General features: G+C 40.6%; 1 pseudogene; it reads left to right on the forward strand.

Annotated features, from left to right (window-relative positions):
• Positions 1 to 9,067: 9,067 nt before the first annotated feature.
• Positions 9,068 to 9,186, forward strand: LOC145390482 (5S ribosomal RNA; annotated as a pseudogene).
• Positions 9,187 to 21,480: the final 12,294 nt, after the last annotated feature.

Below are 21,480 nucleotides of genomic sequence, written 5' to 3' on the forward strand. Positions count from 1 at the left end.
TTTTAGTTCCTAAAAAGAGACAGGCCAGAGAAAGGGATGGGGGACTGAGTTACCCCCGTACCCTGAAGATTGGATCTATGAATGTGCGTGGATGTAGTACGATTGAGACTCAAAGGGAGGAGAATGGGAGAATGTTTGTGAGAAGAAAGTTGGATGTGTTAGCTTTGAGTGAAACGAAGATGATAGGGAAAGGTGAGTCTATGTTTGGAAGTGTGAATGGAAGATTGTCAGGTGTTGATAGAGGAACGGCAAGAGGTGTGGCCTTGTTAGTGAGTCTGGAAGTACAGCAGTGTGTGATTGAATGGAAGGAGGTGTCATCGAGACTGATGTTGGTGAAAGCGAAATTTGAATGTGAGTTGTGGGTATTTGTGAGTGCATATGGGCCTAGTAGTGAAAGAGATGAAGAAGAGAAGGAGTCTTTCTGGAATGATGTTGATGAGTCTTTGCAGAGTTTTGGAGCGAATGTGAATGTGGTAATGATGGGAGATCTGAATGCTAGAGTGGGAAATGTAGCAGTTGAAGGTGTAATTGGTACGCATGGTATGCCTGGGTGTGCCTGGAAGAAATGAAAATGCGGAACGAATGATGGGGATGTGCGTTGAGCGAGAGATGGTGATTTCCATGACTGAGAAGAAAGATATGTATAAGTATACATGGGTGAGACAGGAGGGTGGAAGGGTTGTTGATAGAGCTTTGATGGACTAAGTGGTTGAGTCTAGGAATGTAATAGGAAGGTTGTTGGATGTGAGAGTTCTGGGAGGGGAGGGTGGAGGTATGTCTGACCACTACCTGGTGGAGGAAAAGTTAAGAGTACGTAAGAGATGGGTGAGAGTACGAGAGCTAGGTGTGGCAGGGAGGTTTTGAAAGTGAGTGAGTTGGATAAAAGGGAGAAAGATAGAATATCAGGAGAAACTAAAAGATGAGTGGAATGCAGTGAAAGATAAGGAAAATGGCTGTGTGGAGGACGAATGACAGTTGTTTAAGAGTGCTGTTGTGGGGCATGTGGAAGAGGTGTGTGGTGTGAGACGTGTGGGTGGTGGTGTAAGAAAAGAAAGTGAATGGTGGTGCGAGGAAGTAAGTATGGCTGTGGCTGAGAAGAGACATGCATATGAAGTGTGGCTGCAGAGGAAGGATGAGGTATCATGTGAGAGGTATAAGGAAAACAGGAATAGGTCGAGAAGGGCTGTGCATGATGCTAAAGTGGCAGCAGATGAGAGGTGGGGTAGGCGGTTGACTGAGAATATTCAACAGACTAAGAAAATATTTTGGAAGGAGGTGAAAAGAGTGCAAAAGGGAAACTCTGGGAAGGAAGGGCGAGAAAAAAAGAGGATGGAAAGATGTTAACTGAGATGGATGCAGTAAGGAAGAGATAGGCAGAGAATTTTGAAAGATTGTTAAATGTAAAGAAAGGGTGGCTGAGATTGTGGCGGATGGAAGGGGGGTGCAAGGAATAAATGTGTTGGGAGAGTTGAATGATTCTTTGATCACGATGGAGGAAGTGCATGATGCAGTAAAGGAGATGAAAAAATGGAAAGCTGCAAGTATGGATGGGTGTGCTGTGAAATGCCTGAAAGGTGGTGGAGCGACAATTGCTGACTGGTTAGTAAGATTGTTGAATGTGTGCTTTGTGAAAGGTATGGTGCCAGTTGACTGGGCAAGTGCTTGTGTGGTCCCGTTGTATAAAGGTAAGGGTGATAAGTATGAATGTACTAGCTTTAAGGGTTTAAGTCTGTTGAGTGGTGTAGGTAAGGTGTATGGTAGAGTGTTAATTAAGAGAGTTAGAGAGGGTACAGAGGGAGTGATTGGTGATGAGCAGTGTAGCTTTAGGAGAGGGAGGGGGTGCGTGGATCAGGTGTTTGCTGTGAGACAAGTGTGTGAAAAGTATATAGCGAAAGGCAAGGATGTGTTTTGGGCATTCATGGATTTAGAGAAAGCTTATGATAGAATTGATAGGGAGGCTTTGGGAACTGTTTTCAGATTGTATGGACTTAATGGTAGATTACTAAAAGAGGTGAAAAGTTTTTATGTAAATAGTAGAGCGTGTGTAAGAGTGGGAAATACTGTGAGTGATTGGTTTCCCATGAGAGTGGGGCTGCGGTAGGAATGAGTGATGTCACCTTGGTTGTTTAATATTTATATGGATGGTGCTGTAAGGGATGTGAATGCAAGAGTTTTAGGTGGAGGTCTGAGTCTGGTGAATGTTGATGGTAGAGAGTGGAATCTGAAGCAGCTGCTGTTTGCAGTTGATACTGCACTGGTGGCTGATTCAGGGGAGAGATTGAGACAGTTTGTAGAGGAGTTTGGAAGGGCGTGTGAAAGGAGGAAATTGAAAGTAAATGAGAATAAGAGTAAAGTGATGAAGTGTACTAGGTTGGTAGATGATAGGAAAATGAATATAGTTTTGAATAATGAGTTGCTTGAGGAAGTAGAGTGTTTTAAGTATTTAGGGTCACATGTTGCTGTGGACGGAAGAGTAGATGCAGAAGTGAAGTTTAGAATGAATGAAGTAGGAAAGGTGCTGGGAGGAATGAATAAAGTGTTTAGATGTCGTTCACTGAGAATGGATGGGTGTTGTGGTACCGACTGCGTTTTATGGGGCTGAAACATGGAATATGGGTGTAGCAGAGATGAAAAGTTTGAATGTAATGGAGTTGAGGTATCTGAGGAGTATGTGTGGCGTGATGCGTATAGACTGAATAAGAAATTATGAAGTGCGAAAGAGAACTGGAGTTGTTCGGGAGATGGCTGATCGAGCTGAGCAGAGGATGTTGTGATGATTTGGGCATATGGAGAGAATGGATAAAGTGAGATTGGTGAAAAAGATAACTAGATCTGATGTGAGAGGTGTAAGGCTGAGAGGGAGATCATGAATAGGATGGATGGACAGTGTGAAGAAGATGGATGCAAGAGGGATGTCTGTTGAGCAAGGAAGAGTGGCTGTGCATGACAAAAATAAATGGAGGGAAATTGTGAATGAATAATGATGACACAGCCCTGACGGGATAGTCTCCCGCATTTGGTCTGATCAGCTGATCAGGTCAGATGCGGGTAAGGGGATGGGTCTATTATGATGTGGCAGGGGTAAACCAGCTCTGCTGTCGGGCTCTGCTGCGGATGTCACTGATTGCTCGGGGCAGCTGACCCTTGTGCGTTGTGATGCGGTGAAGATCTGTCCCTTTTTCCCTCTTTGGCTAAGATGCGAATGAATGTGTTTGAGTGGATGAGTAAATTGGGAAGGTGTCGTCGTGTCTTGGCTAACTCCCTTTCCTTGGGGGAAGCAGCCTACGTATATAGACAGACAATGTTTCCGTGGATGGGGAAACGTTACAATATTTTCGTGAATGTCGAGACGGTACAATATTTACCTCTGCCAAGGATGTAATGTTTTTGCCAGCATTGGTTTGTTTGTTTGTTTGTCGGTTTGTCCGTCTATTTATCTGTCTTACTGTTAACAGGATTACTCAAAAAGTTATGAACAGATTTTGATGAAATTTTGTGGAAGGGTGGGTTAAGGAAGAAATGGTTAAATTTGGGGGCGGATGCGGATTTGGATCCGGGTATCCTGCACAATGTCTCCAAAATCTCACTGAATGGTGGGCCATGGACTGAATTTTGGGGGCAGATCCAGATCCGGAGCCGGATCTTATATCCGCGGGTCTGTTAGCAAAATTACTTAAACAATTATGACTGGATTTTGGTGAAATTTTGTAGAAAGGTGGGTCCATGGACCAAGGAAGAAATGTTTCAATTTGGGGGCGGATCCGGATCCAGATCCAGAGTATCCCGTGCAATATTTCCAAACGTTCTCAATAGATTTCAATGAAAGTTTTTTGGAAAGGTGGGCCATGGATCAAGATAGAATTGATCAAATTTGGGGGCGGATCCAGATCCTATATCCACGGATCCGGATCCGGATCCTTTTGATGGCAATGGCATTAGCGGAGATATGTGGTCTCTGGGTGCTTTCTAGTTCGTGAATGTGAAGGTAATACATTGTTTCTTTGAATGAAGAGACGGAATAACACTATCGTGATTTAAAAGCTGCTGCAATATTTTCGTGCATTAAAAAGGTGTTGTAGGATAAACGTCATTGGTTTTGGTGGCGTGCAAAATAGGAATGTAGTCCAGGACGTGTGACCCTGGCAGAAATTATGAATGCTGGGATGCGACTGCATACTAGGGAGGCAGCAGGTGTTAAGGTGTATGCAGAGATGATTACATTCAGTGCAAAAGGGTGGAGAGACATGTTTGCTTCAATGAGTGAAACTAAAATTACTCTGACTGTGCCGGGTTCAAGAACAAAGCTGTGGGAAGTGAATGCAAATATTGTCATGGAATAAATCTGTTGAATGTTGTTGGAATCAATATGGAAAAATTATCACAGAAAAAGTAAGAGATATATCCGAAAACCTGCTGAGTGATGAACAGTGACTATTGGAGTAGGAAAGGATGCGTGGACAAAATATTTGCAGTCAAACAAATTAAAGGTAAGGCTAGTAAAATGAACTATACTAGGAAATTGACGTCTACACTGAAGATGTGGAACTTGTCCGAGGTCGCCCGGTGCGAATTTTGACACATACTAGCAATATTTCACACCTTCATGTTTGTCAGAGATTTCCCCAGATGGCGAAAGTAGCCTACAGAGATCTCCCCAGTGGCGATAGCAGCCTACAGAGATCTCCCGAAATGCGATAGTAGCCTACAGAGATCTCCCCAAATGATGAGGGATACTTTTTTACACTCCAAGCTGTACTACAGTAGCCAACAGAGATCCCCCAAATGGTGAGGGATACTTTTTTACACTCCAGCCTGTACTATAGTAGCCTACAGAAATCTCCCCAAATGGTGAGGGATACCTTTTTACAGCCGAAGCTGAACATTTCTTAACACTCTTAGGTGAATTTCGGCTGTAGTAAGTTGTTCTCGCTCTCTCTCGGACAGTGATATTTAAGGTATTTATGGATCTGGAAAAAGCATTCACAAGGCAAAAATGAGGTTAATGAAAGGTTTTGCAAATATATGGTGTGAATGGTAAGTTGCTGAAGGTTGTTGAGTTTTTTATGATGGTGTTGATGCCTGTTTATGGGTAAGTGGGCATCTAAAACATTGGTTTATGATCAGGCTTGGAGTGAGACAAGGCTGTGTGATGTCCCACTGGCTGTTCAGTAATAATGTGGATGAGGTTATGAAAGAGGTAAAACTCGAGTCAAGGAGAGATGGATGACACTGGTAATGAATGAAAGGAGTATCTCAAATCTGATGTATGCGGATGATGTAGTATTACCTGCAAGTACTGAACAAAAGATTGGAATATTGATTCAGAGTTTGCTGATGTCCGTGAGCATCGGACTTTGAAAATGAATGTGGATAAGAGCAAAGAGATTTTTTTTTTAAAGGGCAGGTAATTCACAACGTGACGCAATGGTCAGTGGAGAAACTCTAGTTGGTGAGGAATCATGGACGAAGTAACAGAGAAGAGGGGTAAATGTACAAAGAAGCAGAAAGAAGACTAGCATTGGGAATGAACGTGGTTATGTTGTGAGGGCCTTGTAATAAAACAGAGGCCTGAGCGTGGCGGCCGCAAGAGGATTGCATGAAGGAGCTTTAAAGCTAACAATAACAAAAGTGTGAGAGACTTTAGTTTTGCCTGACAGTGAAAAGATTAGAAAAGAGATCAGAGAAAATAAGCATTTTTAACGAATATGTGTGAACTGTGGAAAATGAACAGTATAAGGAATACTGTGATTCATGAAAACTTTGATATAAGCAAGTCTGTGGACACTAGACTAGAGATGAATGTGCTAAATGGTATGGTCATGTGGAGAGAATGGGTGTAAAAAGTGAAGTAACGATTATTTAGGCGTGTTTGAAGGTAGGAGGCTTGGTAAGCGAAGAAGGTGGGTAAAAATGATAATGAGTGTGTGGGAAAGCGTGATATGGAGGATGGTGAGGCTAGGGAACAGAATGCATCAAGCAGGCTGGAAGAATTTAGTACCGAGGAGCGCCTGACAAAAGTTTGACACCTGATTCCCAGTGAAATGATAGTTGCCAAACTGCCTCTGGCTAATAAGTGGCATAAAGCTTGTAGATGATGTTTATGTTCGTGAAGTGTAGCCAGAGTTCCAGAGGTTTGAATGATGAGTGAACGAGACTGTGGTCCATTTCATTGGGCAGAGTGATGGTCAGTTTTGGAACTTTTTTGTCCTCTTGATTTTTGGACCCTACCTCACCCAATCCTAAGGTGGAAAAAAAGTCATGATAATGATGAAAAGATGATAGAATATTTCCTTGAATGAAGAAATGGTACCGTATTTTCATGCTAAGGAAAGGTTAACACATTTTTCTTGAATGAAGATATAGTACAATATTTTCGTGAAAGAAGCTATCTTACATTTTCGACGCCATTTGATGAAGGCTAGAGGGCCTCTCCAGCCCTGAAGACAAGTAAAAAGGCATCTCTTCATTATCTCGTTGAAAGACGGACTGAGGTCAGATGTTGCAGGTGTTTGCCGTAAGACAGGTATGTGAAATCTATTTGGCAAAAGGTAAGAATGTGTTTTGGGCGTTCATGGATTTACAGAAAGCGTATGATAAAATTGATATAGAGCCTTTGTGGACGGTTTTGAGATTGTATGGACTAGGTGGTAGGTTGTTAAAAGGTATGAAAAGTTTGTAAACAGTACAGCGTGTGTAAGAGTGGGAAATACTGAGTGATTGGTTTCCCGTGAGAGTGGGGCTGAGGCAGGGATGTGTGATGTCATCTTGGTTGTTTAATATTTACAGTATATGGATGGTGTTGTAAGGGAGGTGAATGTGAGAGTGTTATGTAGAGGTTTGAGTCTGGTGAATGCTGATTGTAGAGTGGAATCCGAATCAGCTGCCGTTTTCGGATGATACTGCACTGGTGACCGATTCAGAGGAGAGATTGAAACAGTTGGCAGGGGAGTTTGGAAGGGTGTGTGAAAGAAGGAAATTGAGAAAAACTGAGAAAAAGAGTACTGTAGTGATGAAGTGCACGAGGTTGGTAGATGGTAGGAGGATGAATGTAATTATGAATGGTGAGATGCTTGAGGAGGTAGAATGTTTTAAGTATTTAGGGTCACATGTTGTTGTGGATGGAAGAATAGATGTTGAGGTGAAGTTTAGAATGAATAAAATAGGAAAGATGCTGACAGGAATGATAAAAGTGTTAAGATGTCGTTCGCTTAGAATGGATGTGAAGAGAAGGCTGTATCAGGGTATAGTGGTACTGACTGCATTATATGGGACTGAACCATGGAATTTGGGTGGAGCAGAAAGGAAGAGTTTCAATGTAATGGTAATAAGATGTCTGAGGAGAATGTGTGGAGCAACGTGTATGGATCGACTGAGAAATGATGAACTGTGAAGGAGAATTTGGGGTATGTGGGAGATGGCTGAATGAGTTGAACGGAGAGTGTTGCGATGATTTGGGCATATGAAAAGTGACTGGTGAAAATGATAACTGGATCGGATGTGAGGGGTGTGAGGCTGAGAGGAAGACCACGAATAGGATGGATGGACAGTGTGAAGAGGGTGTTAGTTGCGAGAGGAATGTCTGTAGAGCAAGGAAGATTGGCTGCGTGTGATAGGGATGACTGGAGAGAAATTGTGAATGAATAAATGGTAACGTGGACCCGAGGGGATATTCTCCCACATCTGGTCTGATCAGCTGATATGGTCAGGTGCGGGTATGGGGATGGGTCCATTATGATGTGGCAGGGGTAAACCAGCTCTGCTCTCGGGCCCTGCTGCAGATGTCGCTGATTGCACTGTGCAGTAGACCGTTGTGCGGTGTGGTACAGTGAGGTTTTGTCTCTTCTCCCTCCGGGACTAAGACACTAATAAATGTGTGTGTGTGTGTGTGTGTGTGTGTGTGTGTGTGTGTGTGTGTGTGTGTGGACGAGTAAATTGGGAGTGTGTCGTCTTGCCTCGGCTACCCCACTTTTTGGGGGAAAAGCAGCCTTGGTATTATATATATATATATATATATATATATATATATATATATATATATATATATATATATATATATAAGATTTTAGCATCGACATAATTTCCACATACAGGGTTGCATCCATCACCTAGGAAAAAAAAGGGGGGGGGGGGAGCATGGCTCTATATTGAATTATCACTTATCTAATTAAACAACTAAATATTATTGGTAAATCATCGGTCTGTCGTAAATAGCCGGGGGGTGGAGGAAGAGTTACACCTCCCACTTGCCCTTCTTAACCTGTGCCAGCATACTGCATATAGCATACACGAGAATGTCAGGTGGTAGGGATGGGGTGCTGGAAGGCCTCCTAAGTTGATGAATATTCTGGCCTTATTCTCGTCAGTTTCGTAGGCTTTCTGGCACCTCTTCCTCGGCGATTTATAGTGCTTATTATACCTTAATATCCTTTACGTGATGTCTATGCAAATTATGTCAATATTAGAAAGATATATGAGCGTTTAATAGACAGAATAAATCGCTAATGAAGAGATACTGCCAAAGCATCCAGTTCAAGTAGATATACAACCACCTTGGCCTCTCCTACCCTCTGGCCTGGCTAATGTGTTCCTTGACCCCGCCTCCTGCCATAGCCAGGATAATAACCTCCTAATCGTGCATCAGACCTAATGGTGAAGGCTGACCACACACACACACACACACACACACACACACACACACACACACACACACACACACACACACACACACACACACACACACATGTATTCATCCCCAACCCCCACTACAACCTTTCCCAACCCATCCATCCTTTTCGCTATTTTACGACACCAAATTTAAATTTTCAATTCACTCTTTGTCTTCCAAGTCTCACTAAGAACATTTGGATGTAGATGGATAGATAGGTAGATAGATAAATAGATACAGATATAGATAGATATAGATAGGTAGGTAGATGGATAGATAGATATAGATATAAATATAAATATATAGATATATATACAGTATGTATACAGTATTGAGAGAGAGAGAGAGAGGCAGACAGAGAGAGAGACAGAGATAGACAGAGAGAGACAGATAGATAGATAGATAGATATACATACCACGTTGAGTACACCGCTTCCCGTCCGATCAGCGAAGTTAAGCAACGTTGGGTTTCGTTAGTACTTGGATGGGTGACCGCCTGGGAACACCAGATGCTGTTGGCATCCCTACGTGTCAAGTGGGGTTGGTGGAGGATTAGTGCCCCTCCCTGTAAAACAATTAACTCTAAGCCTTTGGCCACCCCGTTTGGGATACATGACATCTGGCAATGAATGAATGAATGAATATACTATATACTGTACAAGTGCTGCCAGGCACAACAAACCTCTCCCAGCAGCAGTTATTTTATTGTTGTTAAATATTTATTTGTTGCTGCTATTTAGTGGAAGTACACAAAGTATAAGGTAATGAAGCAAATTGTTTCAAGGTATGCCCTCTGAATATCCGTGACCTTGCATTTGACCTGTCATGTTAGTTCAAGGTCAAAGGTCTTTGTGCCAAATGAAAGCTCATATGAGACTTTCTATATCTGGTAATAATAAATACAGTATCTCCATCTTCAACGAGTTTGGAGTTACGGCCCCCAGAATATCTGTGACCTTGAGTTTGACTTTTCAAGGTCACCCGTGGTGAAAGGTCATGGTACCAATTAAAATCCCATACAGGACTTCCCATGTTGATAATTATAGTAAATATCTTCATCTTCAACGAGTTGAGAGTTATGGCCCCCTGACCATCCATGACCTTGAGCTCGACCTTTCAAGATCTTTCAGGGTCAAAGGTATTGGTGCCAAATGAAACCCCATATTACGACTTCCTGTATGTTCCTAGTAGTAAATATCTCTCTCTTCAACCGGTTTCAAGTTATAGACCTTTGAAAATTTGTGACCTTGATTTTGACCTTTCAGGGTCGCTCAATTACCTTCAAAATTTAATCACTTTCTTTTGGGACCACTTCCCGTCCGGGCGAGGTAAATATATATACATAAATATACTTGACCTCTTCCTTACAACTAATCCTTCTCCTTAAACTGTTAACCTTACCTCTCCGTTGGGCTCCTCCTATCATAATCATATTACTTTAACCTGTCCTATCACTCCGGTGCGGCCTGTGGACCCACCAGAGAAACGTCGTCTGTGGCACTTTCGAGCTGTGGATTGGGAGGCCCTCAGGCAGTACTTTGATTTTCGCTGGAATGATTATTGGTTCCACAGCCGGAAGCCATCTGAGTGTGCCTTGCGCATTACTGAGGTTATTCTCTCGGGCATGGAGACACACATTCCTTTCTCATATCCTTTGACTAATGCAAGAAAGCCTTTGTTTAATCACGCTCGTTCTAATGCTGTCTTCAACAAGGAGAGGGCCTATAAAAGGTCCCGGAGCCAACCCACCCCTGATTCACATCTGTTTTATGATTCCGCCCGGAATCGTGCTAAGTCTGTTCTTTGCTCTGCCAAAAATTATTTTATCCGTACTAAATGCTCTCAACTCTCCAACTCGAATTCTTTCCGCTCCTTCTGACACCTTGCCAAAAACCTTTCTAAAAACTTTACCTCATCATCCTTCCCTCCTCTTTTCTATTCTGATTGCTCTGTAGCTACTTCTTCTACTGATAAAGCAGGTATGTTTGCTCTGCCTTTCTCCTCCGATTCCACCTTAGACGATTCCAGTGCTGTTCCTCCCTCACTTCCCCCCTCTGACTTCATCATGGCTGACATTAAAATTTCTGTATTTTCTGCCATCACTGCCCTCAATACTATCAAGGCATATAGGCCTGATGGAGTCCCTCCTGTTGTCCTCAAGAACTGTGCTTCTGTGTTTACACTCTGCCTAGGCAAACTCTTTCGCCTTTGTCTGTCAACTTGTACCTTTCTTTCTTGCTGGAAGTTTGCTCTCATTCACCCAGTCTCAAAGAAGGGTGACCATTCCCAACCCTCTAACTATCGTCCAATTGTTTTAACGTCCTGTATTTCAAAAGTTTTCGAATCAATTCTTAATAGAAAAATTTTAAGGCATCTTTCCTATCACAATCTTCTTTCTGATCGTCAGTATGGGTTCCATCAGGGACGCTCCACTGGTGATCTTCTCACCTACCTTTCAGACTCCTGGTCATCCTCCTTTCGGGACTTTGGCGAAAGCTTTGCCAATGCACTTGACATTTCAAAGGCTTTCGATCGAGTCTGGCATAAATCTTTAATTTCCAAACTGCACCCTTACAGTGTCTATCCTTCTATCTGTGCCTTCATCTACAGCTTCCTTTCTGGTCGTTCTATAGCTGCTGTTGTAGACAGCCATCGTTCTTCTCTTAGATCTATCAACAGTGGTGTTCCTCAGGGCTCTGTCCTATCACCAACTCTCTTCATTTAATTCATCAATGATCTAAGCTGTACATCTAATCCAATCAACTCGTAAGCTGATGATTCCACTCTTCACCTTTTCATTCGGTTCCCGCAACGTCCATCTCAGCAGTTACTTCAAAAAACAAGGGATGAGGGTATGGCACACCTAATGTCTGACTTGGCTCGTATCTCTGACTGGAGTAAAAATAATCTTGTTGTTTTTAATACATCAAAGACTCAGTTTTTTAAATAATCAACCTGTCAAAATCTTCCACAGGACTACCCACTGATGTTAAATAATATCCAGCTCAAGCCTACATCATCCTTGAACATGCTTGGGGTTCCATTCTCACGGGACTTATCTTGGAAGGATCATATTGCATCTCTTGTAAAATCTGCTTCCAAGAGATTAGGTATGCTAAGCCGACTCCTTGCCTTCTTTACTCCTGCACAGTTATTGACTTTATACACGGGTTTTATTCGCCCCTGTTTAGAGCACAACTCTCATGTGAGGGGAGGCTCCCCACATACAGCTCTTCTCAATAGGGTGGAGTCAAAGGCTATTCGTCTCATTAACTCCTTCTCTTACTGGCTCCCTGCAACCTTTGTCTCTTCGCCACATTGTTGTCTCTTTATCTCTTTTGTATAGCTGCTTCAATGGTCACTGCTCCTCTGAACTGTCTGCTTGCATCCCTCCACCTCTACGTGAGGCACGTAGCACCCATCTAGCAACAAACTCTCATCCCTTTGCTGTCCAACTTTCTAATGCAAGAGGTAACCGTTACTCCCAGTCCTTCATTTATGCAACAGGACAACTCTGGAACTGTCTCCCTCTGTCTGTATTTCCTAATTCCGATGATCTCCAGTCTTTCAAATGCAGTGTGTCCAGGCATGCCGAAATGAAAGGATCTGCTCTTTTGTATTGTTTTTTTTTTTTTTCTTGGAAGGAACGTTCATGCAGGCTCCGAGCCTTTAGTTCCTACTTTGACCTTAACCCACAGCTTTAACCACTCCACTACTATGTCCTTAATATAAATGTTTTCACACTCACCTGGCTGTCTTCTAGAACTGATTTTGCTTGCTTAAGTTCGGTACCTTACATTTAGAGAAGACAGATTAGAAATATGCATGTCAGACTGATCAGTAAATCAAACCTCTGAGCTGAACGGTGCAGTCAGTACATCATCAGCTTCCCATACATAGTACCCGGGCATCGAGCTGTGATTCTTCCATTTTTGGAGCTAAATGTACATCAAAATCCTCTAAACACACTCTCTCTCTCTCTCTCTCTCTCTCTCTCTCTCTCTCTCTCTCTCTCTCTCTCTCTCTCTCTCTCTCTCTCTCTCTCTCTCTCTCTCTCTCTCTCTCTCTCTCTCTCTCTCTCTCTCTCTCTCTCTCTCTCTGACCAGCATGTCTAATAGTACAGTATTTATTTAGTAGAGTTAAAGATCTTTTACCCAGTTTCGTCAAGAGATTGTACTATATTTTCGTGAATGAAAGATTATACAGTACTGTGACTCGTTGGTCCTGTAATATGTAAATCTTGAGATTTGGTTAAAGTTATTGTGCTAGTTGAAGGCAGAAGTTAAAGATGAATACAGGGAGTTGATCTTGATTTATTATCTTCAAGGAAAGTCTAAGTTGAGCAGTGTATGTATTACACAGGAACGTAATTTTATAAGTCTCGTCGGACCCCTATTCTTATTTCGTCTCTCCACTGCCTGTCGGTTCTATGGCTAGCCCTTTTCTGATCTCTGATTCCTACATTCTCGTTTAGCAGGGCTCGTGTCACTGGGCTACACTGTCGTGGAAGCTTCTAGAACTCTGTATGTCTGTGTGTATGTAGTGCTTCCGGTGCCCACTGGCATACTGTTGATTAAGTATTTGCTGAACTCATTTCCTTTTGGTCGATTCTCGCTGACACACATCCTATCTCACACCCTGGCTGGTGCTTCTATCTATCTATCTATCTATCTATCTATCTTCTGTATCTATGAGTTGTATTATTATAATATGGAGTCCTGACATCACTCGGTCATGCCAGCTGGCGGTCCTCTGACAGCAGTCATCATTGACATATGCTAATCTATTTTTATATAACATTGATTATAATATTGCATAAATATAATATTCATGTTAATATAGCAATGATCCTATAATATTACATTTTAAACAAGTTGTATACATAACTGAACTAATGCAATATAGTTAAATTGGTTATTGTATGACATATTGTAAGATGTGTATGTATAACATTCATATGCATATACTGTATGCAAAAAAAAAAAATAATAATAATAAATAGTTCAAAGTTAAGATTATAGTAAGAGCAATTAATATTTTATATAGAGATAATGATACTGGTATACTTCTATATCATGTGTCATTCAATTTTTTTTTTTAATAAAATTAATACTATATACAAAATACGTACACTTCATTCAGGGGGGTTTACTTGAATTTGCACTTTACCCCCACTAAATACTGACTCCAAATTTGCAATTCTTGCATGCATTCTGTGCATTGCGAACAGCACTACTGCAAATACAATACAGAAGATTATAAAGACAGTAGGTGCTGGGCTATACACATACTGTAATATGGGTTGAACATACTCAAACTCAAATCTTCCCAGGGCTTCATTGTTTCATTGATCAGCTGCATAGGTTCAAACTTAGGTGAAGTCAACTTAATACTTGTGCTCATGTTTAAGTCCATATTAGGTAGTGGGTGGAAATGTTTGTGTGTATGATTGAGGATGGCGTAGTGATTGATGGTGGATAAAGTAGACATGGATGGTGTAAGTACCGCACATTAGTCTGGTGCTATCTGTAATTCTGATGCTGAGGTATGAGATGGTGGTATATCTGAACAAACTATGTAAACTGATGTGTTATGAGCGAAATAAAAAAAACTGTGAGTGTCCGATGCGTTGTTGGTGTACAAGCTTATCTGGAGCAAAAGTGAAGTTGCAGTGATTATGAATGTCGTGATTTCTTATGATAGCCATTTCAAAGGGGACTGTTCCAGTAGGCTGAAACGTGAAATTGTACGCAGGACAAAGGTGAACAGCATGTAAGGATGTACGGCACTTTCGTGCAATCGTTGATTCACTTGCGAAAGTGACAGCGTTCTGTCTCTTGGAGACCATGATGAGTTCGGTGTCTGTGTTGATGTTGATGATGACCAAAGTGTTATTATTCTTAGAAGGGAAAGGGTGTATTTGGTATACTGTGAACAGGTTGTCAGTTATGAATGGTACATGAACTACTACTGATGTTGCTTCTAAATATGGATAATATTGCATGAAATCCCTACTTCGGAACAAAGGCTTCAATTTATGTTTATGTATGCCTTGACTCATTATCTGACGTAGCTCAAGAACTGGAAGTAAGTCAGTTGTGATCTTGCCATTACCGGCATTCGAAATTCCTTGCATAAGTGCCCTGCAACGAACTCTAGTGTTGTCTAATTGGAGTAGAATTGTGTCAATGTGTTCTGTGATGATGGAGAAGTGTTGGAAAAGCGTTATGTTCCTTTCCATGGCATTTATTTTATCTACATTTTGGAGAGCTATGTTTTCCGCCTTATTTAGATTTTTCACGATTGTCTTCATTGCTGAGTTATGTCCGGCGATGAATTTATCTTGGTATGTTAGTACCTGAGCTGTTTTATTAAATTTATTGTTTATTTCTTGAAGGTCTTCCTCTGTAGCCAATCCAAAGATGTTCCCAACCATTGCACCACCTAGATCAAACAAACCGCGCTTTTGGCGGGTACGTGTAATGTTGTTCGTGGCGCTCAATACCTCCGTTCCATGAGACGGGAGATCTTGGATCATGATGAGCATAGTTGACTTCGCCTGTTCTATCTTCCATCTCGCTAACTTCACTATTTCATCCACTTCCTTTGTGTTATGTGCTTGTGAAACATAGCCTCCTATCATGACATCCAGGGTCCTCATGGGTGTGGCGATGTTCTCTAGATAAGAAGGTAATTCGTATAAGTAATCCAAACTGATTTCAGTATTCATGACAGCTTTTACGAATGGCGTCATGGCCGTTGGAGCTATGAGGCATCCTTGCCGTACTATGTGTTGGGGGTCTAAGTGAGCATATCCTCTTGCTATGTAGAGGAGAATCCATAGTATAAGTCCCTTCATCGCTACCTACCGACAAAAAAATCTATTAATTCTCTAATATGGTCATGCTGTGGTCGATGATAGTGATTATGTGCGTTACGGTTGACTAACGAAGAACAATAACATGCTTGTTATTTCATTTATAGAAGGAGTTTAATTTGATATTTAAATCATGTAAATGATGCACTGCAGATATTTTTGGAACAGTTGCACCTAAGTTTGATTGTTTGGTATATGACATTAATTTATTTTTGTAATTCTTGTTGTTTTCTTGATTGGTTCCATGAGTTATGTTCGGTTGTTCGGTGGTATCCGAGGCTGTATAATTATTGGATAGTTCCCTTGAAACTCGTTTTAGATGGTCAATATGAACTTGTTTCTCTCCGCCACTTGACAGTGACCTAATTAAAACTTTGTTTGCTTTTATGTTCATTACTCTGTATGGGTCCTCAAATTTCGGGGATAATTTATTGTCTTTCGTATGAATGATACCATAGACAGTGTCTCCTAAGCTGATAGGCGAGTCTCTTGCCTTCTTATTAAATGCCTCCGTCATTTCTTCCTTGGATATCGATAATTGTTTTTGTTTTTTTACTCTTTTATGTATGTCCTGGAATTCACGTAAACGGAGTTTAGAGTAATCATCGTAGTTGTATATGGGCAGATTTTCGCCTTCTAGAATATCATATGGTAATTTTTTATCTGCTCCATATATAATGAAATGTGGTGTGTCTCCTACAGACTTATTTATAGATCCATTAATTGAGCCTTCTACTCTGGGAATCCAATCATCCCAGCTTGCATAATTTTCATTGAGAATGTGTCGTAGTACATCTACTACTTTTTTGTTTTGTCTCTCTACCAACCCATTGGATGCTGGGTGATAGGCTAAAACGTTAACCTTTTTGATATTGTATTGTTTACATATTTCTTGTAAGATATCAGAATTAAATTCACCTCCATTATCGCTTATTAGTAGCTTTGGAGTAGTAAAGCGACATATTACATTATCTATTATTGCCTTTGCTACTGTCTCTGCTGTTTTATCTTTAATTGAGGCTAAAATTACATAACGGGAAAAATGATCCATTGCTACGAATAGGTATTGGTTATTATTGTATGATAATGGCATCTTGAGTAAATCAGCCGTGACAACGTACCATGGTTGATGTGGTACAGGTTAATTACCCATCGGTGCAGGTGTGATTGGGTATCCTTTGTGTTTTGCACATGATTCGTATCTGTCTATATGATTGTTTATATCTTTTCGTAATGATGGTCAGTAATATAACAGCTGGGCTTGTTTGAATGTCCTATCCTTTCCAGGATGTCCTGCATGTGGGCTATCGTGTATCGTTCGTAATACTTGAGGTATCATGTCATTAGGTGCTATCAATTGTTTATTATTTCTTCGGCGTTTTGGTTGTCCTGGGTTGACCCTGTATAAGGTATTATTGATTATTGTCAGTTGTTCTAGTGGATCATGTACTATGGGTAATTGTATGTCATCTCCACTTTCTAACTTGTATATAACTTTAGACCATGTTGGATCAAGTCATTGTGCTTTCGCGATTTCATCGTGGTTTGGGATGTTTCCTTTGAGATCTAATGCTGCGACCTGAATTGTTTTCGGGTTCCTGGATAATGCATTAGCTACTAGATTCATTTTGCCTTGTATGTAATGAACATGTACACACAACAAAAAAGCTATCGTTACACCTGCGCGACATAAAATGACACACGAATGAAGGTTTTTGATAACAGCCTCTTCCATTGATATCCCTGCGTGTGTTTGTTGCATATTTATTATAAGCTATATCCATTGCTTCTCCCATGCATATTTCTACCTCGTCCTATTTGGCAACTCACCCACTGTCAGGCTTACCAACCCTAGCGTGACAGCCAGGTTGTTCGTATGAAAAACATCGGACCCCCCTGTAACGATAGTTTTTTTGCTGTGTGTACATTGTAGTTTTCGACTGTACATTTCCATCTTGCTCTCCTCCCAGAGATGAGTTTTTCTTTAATTATATCCACTAGTGGTTTATGGTAGGTGAATAAGTGTACTTCGTAACCATATACCAAATCTCGAAACTTTTGTAATGCACAAACCACTGCAAGTGCTTCTAAGTCTGTAGTGCAATAATTTTTCTCTGCACCTTTTATTTGCTTGCTGGCAAATACAATTGGTTGATTCTGCCCTCTTTTATCTTCTTGCACCAATACAGCCCCTAATCCTTTAATTGATGCATCTGTACAAAATTAATAATAAATGGTTTTGTGAACTCCGGATATGCCAAACATGGTGCATTTTCTAGTTTATTTTTTATTTTGTTAAATGCTTGTTTTTGTTCTTCTCTGCATTGGAATATAGCATCTTTTTTGAGTAGCTGGAATAGAGGAAAGGCTATATGAGAGAATTATTGTATGAATGACCAATAGCACCCTGCTTGACCTAAAAATTGTCTAACTTCGTCAGTCGTAGTGGGTTCAGGGAAGTCTCTCACTGCCTGTATTTTGTCATCGGAGGTGTGAATACCTTCAGCATTGAATTTGTGGCCTAGGAATTTTATTTCCTTAAAGCAAAATATGCATTTAGAAAGCTTAATTTTTAAACTTAGCATCACCAAGCTTTTGTAAGAGTAGGTCTAATTTCTGGAGATGTACTGTGACATCTTTCGTTGCGATGATAATATCATCAAGATAAACAAATACGTAATTCATAAAATGCTGGAATGTGCCTAGGGCTGTCTTCAGTCCCATTGGCATTCTCCTGTACTGATAATGTCCTGTATTTGTGGAAAAGGCAGTGTATTTACGTGACTCCTGATCTACTGGAATTTGATAGTATCCATTGAGCAAATCTATCGTGGAAAATACATTATTTTCTGGTCCAATATTCTGTAGGATGTCACTTAGCAATGGCATGGGAAACTGGTCTGGGATTATGCGATTGTTTAGTGTATGGTAATCTACTACTGCACGCATTTCTCCATTTCGTTTGGGCACGAAGAATAATGGGGCATTCCACGGGGAGACTGATGGCTCAATAATTCCAAGTTTTAACATTTCATCGACATACTGGTTTGCGAGTATACGTTGAGATTGTGGGACTCGATAGGCAGGTACGACAATTGGTGGTGTATCTGGGTGCACGTTAATCTTGTGATTAATCAGGTTAGTACACCCTAATTGTTCTCCGGGTAATGCTACGGTGTCCCTGTGTTTTTCCAACAGGTTTAACAAATAATTTTCTCCATCAAATTCACCTGAGTGAATTAAATTCTCTTTTATGCTTTCTCTATCCGTAGATTTTATCTCACTCGGCACTGCAGCTAAATCTATTTCTATCACGGGGGTGGGACATTTTTCAATATTAACTATACAAGTCCTCTTTTTCAACTGTATTTCCCCATTCATATGATTAATTAGGATTATCTGAGTTTGCCCATCATCGTTCATCTGACATAATGCGTTTTCTACTGACAATCCTTTTACTTCACATAATTCTTCTAAGACAAAAACAGTACTATTTTTTAATTTGCTCTTTATGGTAACTTTCATGTAGGAGTTAGGTGGTATAACTAAATCATTGGTGAGATGGTCGGGAAAAACTGCTGAGACTATACCATTACCTGGGTTTCTAGTCCTGGAGGCTAGGGGGGGGGGGGTGAGTGGATCTATACACTCATCTGTTTGTGTATGTTTGTTTAAGCTTTTGAGATTACCAATTCTTTGTGGTTCTGTTTTACTAATCGGTGAGGACTCTGATGGTATTTCTTCTATGAATTCATTATCAAAGTCTATTCCATTCATTTGTGGGAGTAAAATTATTTTCTCTGTTCTCATGCATCTTAAGCCCAGTAACTTATGAACTTTAATTGCTAAGTTTTCAGCGATATAAAAAAATGCAGATATTGGTCTTGTAGTCTCTGTGAAACTGATGTTTAACCGTATCATACGTTTTACTGCAATTTGTTTGCCATCTACCGTATATAAGTCTAAATCAGATTCTTCCAGAAAAGTTACTTTCTACTTATTTCTAAAAATTCTATCTATTTCTTCTTGTGTTATTAAGTTCACTGGAGAGTCTGTGTCTAAAGATAAGGAAACGTTTTGATCCTCAAATACGGCTTGTATCAAGATACACTCACTTCCCAACATGCCTCCTATGTGAATTTTCTTTTCTTTACGTTTGTTCGATTATGTCGTGACTTGGCCTTCTCCCGATTTGAAAATGGAAACTAATTTCTCTACTGTCTCGCAATTACTTGTCAAATGCCCTTGGCACCGATGATGCCTACAGTATGGACCAAATCCTTGTGTCTTTTGTTTGTCGTCTTTTGCTTTGATAGAGCATTCATTCATTGTGTGTCCTGGTTTTGCACAATGATAACATAGAATGAACCTATCTCCCGACTGTGATCTGCTAGATGACTTCCCATATTTAGTGGTGTATGTGGCGCGAGATCTGCTCGGACTGCGCGGAAACTTATGAGATTGCCTGTGGCCTGGTGTTTGAGATCATTGCCTCGACGCGTTTGGTCATTTGCTCTGTCTGCTTTCGTGTCGCGATCGATTTTGTTCTCTGTTTGAGGTAGTTGTAGCTGTTTTCACAGCTGATACTGTCTCACGAACTCTCATTCTACTAGAATGTGATTGTGTTTTGATCATCCCTGCTTTGCTACACTGCATTTCTACCTTGTTCATTAAGTCTAGTAAGCACATACCTGGGGTGTATGGAATCATCTTGGTGATTTTGAGGGTCCTATCAGGTAATTTACACAAGGCAGCTACATAACCAATGATGTCCACAACAAGGTCTGGGGACATCTTTCCATCTTGTGTTATCCAGTTTAAATTTTCTAAAGTAGCTAATAATGTTCTTTTAATTGTGGAGACATCAGCAGTTATTTCACTGAGCACATGATTTGTACTGTGCTCCCTTACAAGATCTACAGTCTTATGTAATTCTGGGATTATACCTGGCAAAAAGTTCATACCTCGAGAAAATTTCTTTAAAAATTCAGTTTTAAACTCATTATATGTCTTAGCTCGGAGAAGCTTATCAGACTTAAGCAAGTCTCCTGCCGGGCACCTTTCCTGATTAATCGAAGAGGAAAAAAGCAAATTTCTCTTGTTCATCTGTTATGTACCTTTTTACGAAGTTCTGTTCACACTGATTGATCAAAAAGCTAACATCAATACGATCTTTTTCTGTGCCTGAGAGTTTGGGGACGGTTTTATTCTCATGATAAACGTAAACATGAGGTGGGGATGTTTGATCTGTGGTATTGGTTGCATTATTCATTTTCACTGGTTGCTTTGTTAATGTAACTTGGACTTGTTTATCGTTGTGTGAGGGAATAGTGGAATAGGTTTTTCCTGAACGATGAACTCTGTCAAGTAAATTTTCATAGGTATGCAAGTCAGGGACAAAGTCCTCACTCGCTACATCAGAGGGGGTTTCCCAATCATCATCAATATCATCTAGAAATTAGGTATTTGTTTTTTTGTCTTTAGTTTGCGGTGAATTTTGTAGGGTGGGTGTGTTGCCCTGTTGCTCTCCTAATTGTGTACCTGCAGTGGCCGCTAACTGTTGTATCATCTGTTACTAACACGGGTGGAGGTGAAAATATTCCTGTCATATCACTCAGCTAGAAAGAACTCATGTTCCTAGGGTATGGTGTTATGAAATACGTCTTTTATTTATGTCCTAATGGAATAGATGAGTGTATGAGTTGTAATAAATGAAAGATAATAAGTGTATAAATGTATATATAAAAATAAGTAAAGAAGGTGATTGTACCTAATTTAAAGCACTCAGAAGAAATGAGTAAGAACCATAATTACACCCACTTGATACAGATAATGTCACTCGGAGAGGCGTGTTGATAGCAGATGTCAATCTCGGAAGATAAATGCAGAGTTGATGGAAAATCTCCCTTTCGATAATTCTAGAGCTGTGTTGATGGAC

The sequence above is a fragment of the Coenobita brevimanus genome, chromosome 14, assembly GCF_032717465.1.
Source record: "Coenobita brevimanus isolate Jiangsu-jjx chromosome 14, ASM3271746v2, whole genome shotgun sequence".
NCBI classification, from domain to species: domain Eukaryota; kingdom Metazoa; phylum Arthropoda; class Malacostraca; order Decapoda; family Coenobitidae; genus Coenobita; species Coenobita brevimanus.